Genomic DNA, 7,117 nt, shown 5'->3' on the forward strand with positions numbered 1-7,117 from the left:
GTCCTGAAATACTTCTCGGCGGAGAAAATGAACAAACTCTGGGAGGAGAGGCGAGCTGAGGTCCCTCTCTCTCCGGGGCCTCCCCTCTAGCGACAGTTGCACGCACGCCATGGGGCGCCAGTTGGTTTGGCCCTTTCTCCGCAGCCCTGCCTGCCCATGCTACTGGAAAGGACTGTGCCGAGCACTAGGCCAGACCCTCACTGCTCACCCTGCGTCCCATTGGTTCGTGACAGGAGAGCCCTGATCTGTCCTTGCCACCTGAGTGACACCAACAGCCAGTTTGGGGCCCGATCTTTCAGGCACTGCCTTAGGCGGAGCAGGATGGACTGGGACTCTAGACAGCCTCTGCCTGTGGTGTTGGATCCATAACACCTGGAAGGAAAATCATCCAGCTCTGTCTAAAGAGGACTTTCACTGGACGGTTGTAGGAAGGGGGCCTGCTTCCAGGTCAGGAAGTTGGTGTGACCCTGCCCTTGCGGCTGCTTCCGCCCCTCCAAGCAGCAACCCTGTGGGGTCCTCAATGGTGACAGGCACTGGGTGCAGCTTAGAGGTCTCCTTACCTGCCAGAGGGGGCAAGGCCACTGGGCTAGGACAACAGCCAAGATCTCGGTTTGCTTTTTTTTTTTGCGGAACCGGGGATTGAACTCAGATCCTTGCGTTTGCCAGTCAAGCGTTTATCCTACTGAGCCATCTCCCCGGCCCCTTTTTTTTTTTTTTTTTTTTTTTGGTTTGCTTGTTTTATCTTGTCTTTTTGAGCCAGGGTCTCAACACTACAGTTCAGGTTGGCCTTGTACTCCACGGCCCAAGCTGACCTAAAACTCACCGCAGCCAGTCCTCCTGCCTCAGCCTTCCAAGCGCGGGTGTCACAGGCGCACGCCACTATGCCTGCCTGAGCCCGGGTCTTGGAGTCAGTGGTGGCCTTGAGAAGCTAGCTGTACCCTCAAAACAGCCCCGTGGAGCAAGAGAGGGGAGCAGCCTCAGGCCAGCCTGCCCTCGCTGTCTCCTGACCACGCTGGGGCCTGGAGCGGACAAGGAGGTGAGGGTGTCGGCCCCGCCCCCAGTCCACACTGGTGTGCCTGACCAGCACTCAGTCCCCCTCTGCAGACACCTCTGTTACTCCAAAAGGGGTGTCACCAGGCCCAGAGGTAAACTGAGGGTGAAGGAGCACAACACAGGACCCTGTGAACTCAGCACGGCACCCTCCCCGGCTTAGGCGCACATGTAGGCCTGCCGGCCTCGGCCCTCAGCCCTGCTGACCAGTGCTGAGTGGGGAGCACGGGAACCGCAGACCAGGGAGGTGGGGTACAAACCAGTTTATTTAAAAGATACCTAATAAATAAGTAAATAAAAGATACAAGCTGGACACAGTGGCGTAGGCCTGTAACCCCAGCACTCGAGGCTGGGGCAGGAGGATCGTTGCGAGTTCGAGACCAGCATGGACGACAAAGTGAGCTCAAGCCCAGCCTGAATTGTATAGCGAGACCCTCTCTCAAAAAAGGGCAAATAAATAATAAAAACAGAAATGGCGGGAAGTAGAAGTCTCACTAACCGGCCAGAAGCGGTCCTGAGTGCTGGCAGGACACCCAGAGAGGCCCACAGGGTAGGGCAGTGGTGTCCAGCCGCTGTCTGGCACAGGTGAGCCAAGCAGCCCCACATCGGGGTGGGGACATCACTCAGTGGCACAGAATCTGCCTGACAAATACTAGGTCCGGAGGTTGATTCCTGGTACCAAAAGACAAAACCAACCCAGCCTCTCCAGGTCAGGTACCGCGTGCAGTACCGGGGTCTGCACACTGCGGAAAGGAGCAGCGCATGGCTGACAGTGATGTCACCAGCAAGCTGGGCATTTGGTCTGTCTCTAAATTCACCATCACAGCCGGAGAGATAGCATAGCAGTTTACGCATTAGGCTCTACAGCAAGAGGTCGTAGGTTCGAGTCCCGGGTCTGCCTTTGGGCCCGGGGAGATGGCTCGGTGGAATAAGTGCTTCCCTGGTAAGCGCAAGGGCCTGAGTTCAACCCCTGGTTCTGCAAATAAATAAATAAAAATAAATTCACCGTCACTGGTTTGGGGTCCTTTTGGGGGTTTAGAAGGGAGTAGGAACTGTTGTGTAAACAACATATATTTATACCCCACTAGAGACAACATACTTTTGCTGTTTATTTTTTGTGTATTTGGTATAGGGTCTCACTATGCTGCTTGGACCCGTAGTGATCCTCCTGCTTTCAGCTTCCCCAGCGCTGGGGTGACAGGCATGCACCACTATGCCAGGACTCGTCGTCAGCTCAGCACCCCCGAGGGCAGGGCCAGCGCTGAATGAACCTGGTCCCTGCACTTGCTAAGCAAGCGCTTAGTCTGCTGAGCTATCTCATTTTTTAAGCCCCGCTTTTTCTGTGTAGCTACATAATAACATTTGTCATGAAACCCACCACCGGGATCCTCCCGAGCGCCGAGCGCCGCCGTGATCACAGCATGTGGCACCACACCCAGCTTGACACTGCATATTTGGGGGGCCTGTGTCCTGCCTGGTCACACCGCAGAGGTCCCAGGCACCCCACGGGATTCCAGGAGAGCCCCACCACGCCCTTTTGGCCAGGCTTGTGTGTAACAGACTGAATGTCCATCTCGTTTCTCCATGCAGTCTTCACACGGTGCCCACAGCCTTGCAGCTTGGATCACAAAGGCAAAACCAGCAGAGGTGTCTTTTGTCTTTCCTTGCAGTTCCAGGGACAAAAGTGTTCTTCCCACAACCTTAGTACCCTCAGCCTGGGACTCTTCCCGCCTGACATGGACCGAGCTCGCCTCCCTCCTGGGAGGAAGCACCTGGGGGCCTGTCTGGCATCTCCACTCAGCATCGGACCCAGGGCTGCAAAACGGGCGCACATTTGGGTGATGCTGCGACCGTCCACCTGACCGCCCAGCCCAGGTGGCTTCTAGGGGACCAATTGGTGGGTAGCACCCAGGGGTCGGGCATGCCAGCAAAGGGACTATTCCCCTGCAGACGATGGGTTTCACTCCAAGCTCGCAGGGGCACAAGGTGGAGACTAAGCCATCGTTTACCTTGGGAGTCACCGTGTCTCTGCAGCCCAAGGCTGAAACTGCAAGAAGAGTGCTCAGATCCGCCCGCCAGTCCATCTCTTCATGGCAACAGTAGGGCTTGAACCCAGGGCCTGTGCGCCAAGTTATGTCTCCAACCCTTTGTAGCTGCTGCTGCTTTTTTTATTTATTGTTACTGTTTTTGTTGTTTTTGAGACAGGGTCTCACTATGCAGCTGAGGCTGGCCTTGAGCTCACTTTGTAGCCAGGCTGGTCTTGAACTTGCAATGAACCTGTGATCCTCCTGCCTCAGCCTCCCAAGTGCTGGGATTACAGGCATGAGCCACGACACCCGGCTAAGTTTTTGTTTGTTTTTTTTTTTTTTTTTTTTAATGTAAGACTGGGTTCAAACTCGCCATCCTCCTTCCTTAGCCTCCGGGAGTGCTGCGATGACAGGGCTGCCCCACCTCACCCAGCTTCTATCTGTTGGTCCCTGTCTGATCCATCCACGGATTCATAAGGAACCAACCCTAACCATCAGGCTGCCTTGCTCTTTGGAGGACCCTGGCTAATGCAGGGAGATCAGCCAGATGTGGTGGCCCAGCCCTTTCAGCCGGGGTCCTGTAGTCAGTTGCGTCCCATGCTCTTTTCACTCCCCAAATACAAGGAGGGAACCCCCCTCCCGAGCCCCAAAGAGAAAGCTGACCTCAGGCCAGGCTACAGCCCCAGCCACACCCCTGAGCCTTTTGTTTGTTTGGGTATGGGCTTGGGATGGCACCCAGAGCCTGCACACAGAGCTACCTCCTCAGGACCTTTCTGTCTTTCTGAATTGCTAAATTGCCCAGTGTGGGACTGAATTTACAATCCTCCAGCCTCAGCCTCCTGGAGTGCTGGGATGACAGGGGTGCACCACCATGCCCACGTCCCAGTGGGTGCCTAGCCTGCAGGCCACAGGACAGTCATCTCCTTGTGCCGGCGGGAGCTTCCTCTCCTGCTTGTTTCCGGTCACCTCTGCACCCTCTACCCTGGACACAGTAGCTATTCAAACCGCGCGTGACGGTGCACACCTGTAACTCCAGCCCTTGCAAGGCTGAGGCTGAGGCAGGAGGATCGCGTGAGTTGGAGGCTAGCCTGGACTACATAGCTCAAGATAGTGTCTTCCCCCGTCCCCAGGTCGTGTCTTGAAGGGAACAAAAGACCACACAGATGTTCAGTCCGTGTTTGTTCAGCGACCCCATCCAGCCCCATGTCCCCGGCGGGGGAGGCTGCACAGCGCCAGCCAGCGCCGGAAGTGCAGATCCCCTCGCGCTCACGGCAGCTCCGCGAACCGCGCGCCCCCTGGTGGAGCGGCTCCGGTCTCACCCTGCGACCTGGGGTCCCGGCCCCTGCCCTTGGCCTCGCTCGGGACGTGGGCCTGAGACGCAGCGGTGCGAGCGAGCGCAGAACAGCACGCGCGGGCAACAATCGACAGAGAAGGCTGTCACCGCCGCACTCTGGGAGGCTGGGGCAGGATTGCAAGTTTGAGTCTAGCCCGGGCAACTTAGTGACTTAAGAAAGACCCCCGTCTCAAAATTTAAAAAGGGGATGCAGATCAGTGCAAAGGCCCTGGGTTCCATCCTCAGTATCCCTCCCAAAAAATCTCTTGTTTCCCACAAGCACCCCAGGTGAGGGGCCCGCAGTGCGGCACCGTGGAGAGCGGAACCCCCACGTCCCCTCCACCTACCGCGCACTGGTTTTCCACTGCCTGAACCTCAGGATTTGATGGTCGCCTTGGGCCTCAGTTTCCCCTACTGGTGTGGGCCTGGAGCCGCCGCGGGATCGGGAAGGCAGAGCGCCTGTGCGCCCCCTCCCTTCTCAGCCTCGCTGCGGGCCAGCACCTGTCCTTCCGACGACGCCAATTAAGGGTCCTCGACATAATCGCTGCGGTTGACAGCGGCTGCCCGGCCTTTGTCCCTTAATTGGCCGCCTCTGGGCGCTGCTGCGCCGCCACCCGCGCCAGGCCCATATCCCGGCTCCAGCTATGCGCTAATTGAAACCTGGGGCGCACGCGAGCCCCCACCCCCACCCCATCCCCTCCGCCTATATCAGCCTCACCTGGCAACCAGGGCCCCATCTGCAGTGCCTGTCCCCAGGAGCTGGGGCGCCTCTGGCCAGCAGTGTCGGGAAGACTCCGGAGCCCCAGCCATGCACCCTGGAGCCCCCGCCGGCCCTCGGGTCTCAGAGCCCGGCCCCCTCGAGCTGTGCGCCTTCGTGAGCGGGGCGGCCGCGCATATGCTGCGGGCCCTGCAGCCCCGGCGCCCTCGGGCCCCCAAGAGGAGGCCCAATCACCGCAGGTTCCTGCACAACCAGATCTGCAGGTGAGAACCCACCCATCTGTGTTCACTGAGCACCTCCTGTATGTGGGGAGACCCTTCAGGGAGCAGGGCAGGTGGAACCCCACCCCCGCGCGCTCCCTGGGGGTGGCAGATGGTAATGAACCCCAAGATGAGTCAGCGCCACTGCGGTGCCACACCAAGGACAAGAAGCCAGTGAGGAAAGGCCAGCTCCTCAGGGCTCCACGGTCGTGAAACACCAGACTTAGCTGTGGGTGGAGGGCAGGAGTGGAGCGGCTACAGGAAAGGAATTTCCTTTTGGGGTGATGGAAAGTTCTGGAACTAATTAGCAGTGGTGGTTGCACAACATTGCAAGTATCCTAAATGCCCCTGAATTAACTGCACAGTTTAGAATGATGAATTTTGTGTGTGCATGTTACCCCAATTTGAAAGCTAGTATAGAGGCAGGCACACACCTGTATGCAATGCCATCACGCAGGAGGCGAGGCCAGAGGACGCCCTGTGGCATGTGGCAGAAGGCTGTGTGAGCTGTGGGGCGGGGAGATGCTGGGGAAAGGTGAGGGAGACAGCCCTGAGGAAGAACTGAGGCACTCCCCAAGTGGGGAGTGGGGGACAGCAAGGAGCTGGCAGCAGAAGCGGGAAAGGGCTCCTCAGGGAAGCAGGCCGCTGCTCTGTGAGACTCAGAGGAGGCTGGTGGGGAAGGAGAGGCTGTGGGGCCAGGCCCAGGCTGACCTGGGGCTGGAGCCCACATGGCCGGGGGCCACCGAGGGCTCACCAGTGCCCATGGGTCCCCCAGGAGCAGTGCCGTTCAGCCTTGGGCTTGCCTCCCTCCTGAGCCCACGGCCTCCTGTACTGGGATCTCTGCTCCAGTCCACCCCTTGAGCTGACCTGCAGTCTCTCTCTTGGGGACAGGAAGAGGACCCTGCCATCATTTTGTCTCTGAGGAAGCCCCACTTCTCAAGAGGCTCTGTCTTGGTCTCTACATCAGTGAGGAGTATCAGGGGGGCTCAGGGACCTGCTGAGGCTGGACAGCTGGCAAGGGAAGACAACCCAGGCAGTCTACGCTCACACCCACACGCATGAGCACCAGCCATGCTGCCTGGACACAGCTTCCCAGGGAGAATGAGGGTGGGGACAATGGTGATCGTGGTGACTGTGGCAGCTAGTAATTGTATGGAACTTAGTATGTGCCGGGCGGTGCCCAAGTGCTTCTGTATTAATCCATAATGAAGTGGTACTTGCTTGCAGTGCACTGTCCCAAACCTTCCACACCAATCCTGCAAGGTAAGTGCTATCCCACCCTCCCTTTTCAGATCAGGAAACTGAGGCATAAAGGACTGGGCCAGTACCCCTTTTCTGTAAATGCTTTCTCTCTCCCAGCCTGCGGAGAGCCTTTCCCCAGGAGGTCCCTGGGCTCAACTCAGCAGATGGGAGTCCATCCGAGCTCTTCACTGCCACGGTGCAGGGCCTCCCTCCCACAGGAGCCAAAATGCCACTGCCAGCATGGAGGAGGACGACAAGTCTCCCAGGAGTCCAGCTCTGTGCTCTGAACCTCTGGCTCCTTGTGAGCCCCTCCCATCTTGCACACCCAGGATTCACCTCCTCGCCCACCCCACCAGCCCTGGGCCACTGAGTCCCTTCAGCCACTCCTTGTGTGGGCAGCTTCATCCCTGCAGGGCTCCAAGTGCACCCCAGGGGCCCAGACCCACCTTTACTGCTGTGGCCTCAGGCAGCCCAGCCTGACAAGTCC

At 58.3% G+C, this 7,117-nt stretch overlaps 1 protein-coding gene across 1 annotated transcript in view; it reads left to right on the top strand.

Moving 5' to 3' along the window:
• Positions 1 to 7,117, top strand: part of LOC111814455 (WAS/WASL-interacting protein family member 3-like) — a 10,750-nt gene that overhangs the window by 1,643 nt on the left and 1,990 nt on the right. The window lies entirely within an intron of this gene.

This window comes from Octodon degus, unplaced genomic scaffold, assembly GCF_000260255.1.
Source record: "Octodon degus isolate 3935 unplaced genomic scaffold, OctDeg1.0 scaffold00320, whole genome shotgun sequence".
NCBI classification, from domain to species: Eukaryota; Metazoa; Chordata; class Mammalia; order Rodentia; family Octodontidae; genus Octodon; species Octodon degus.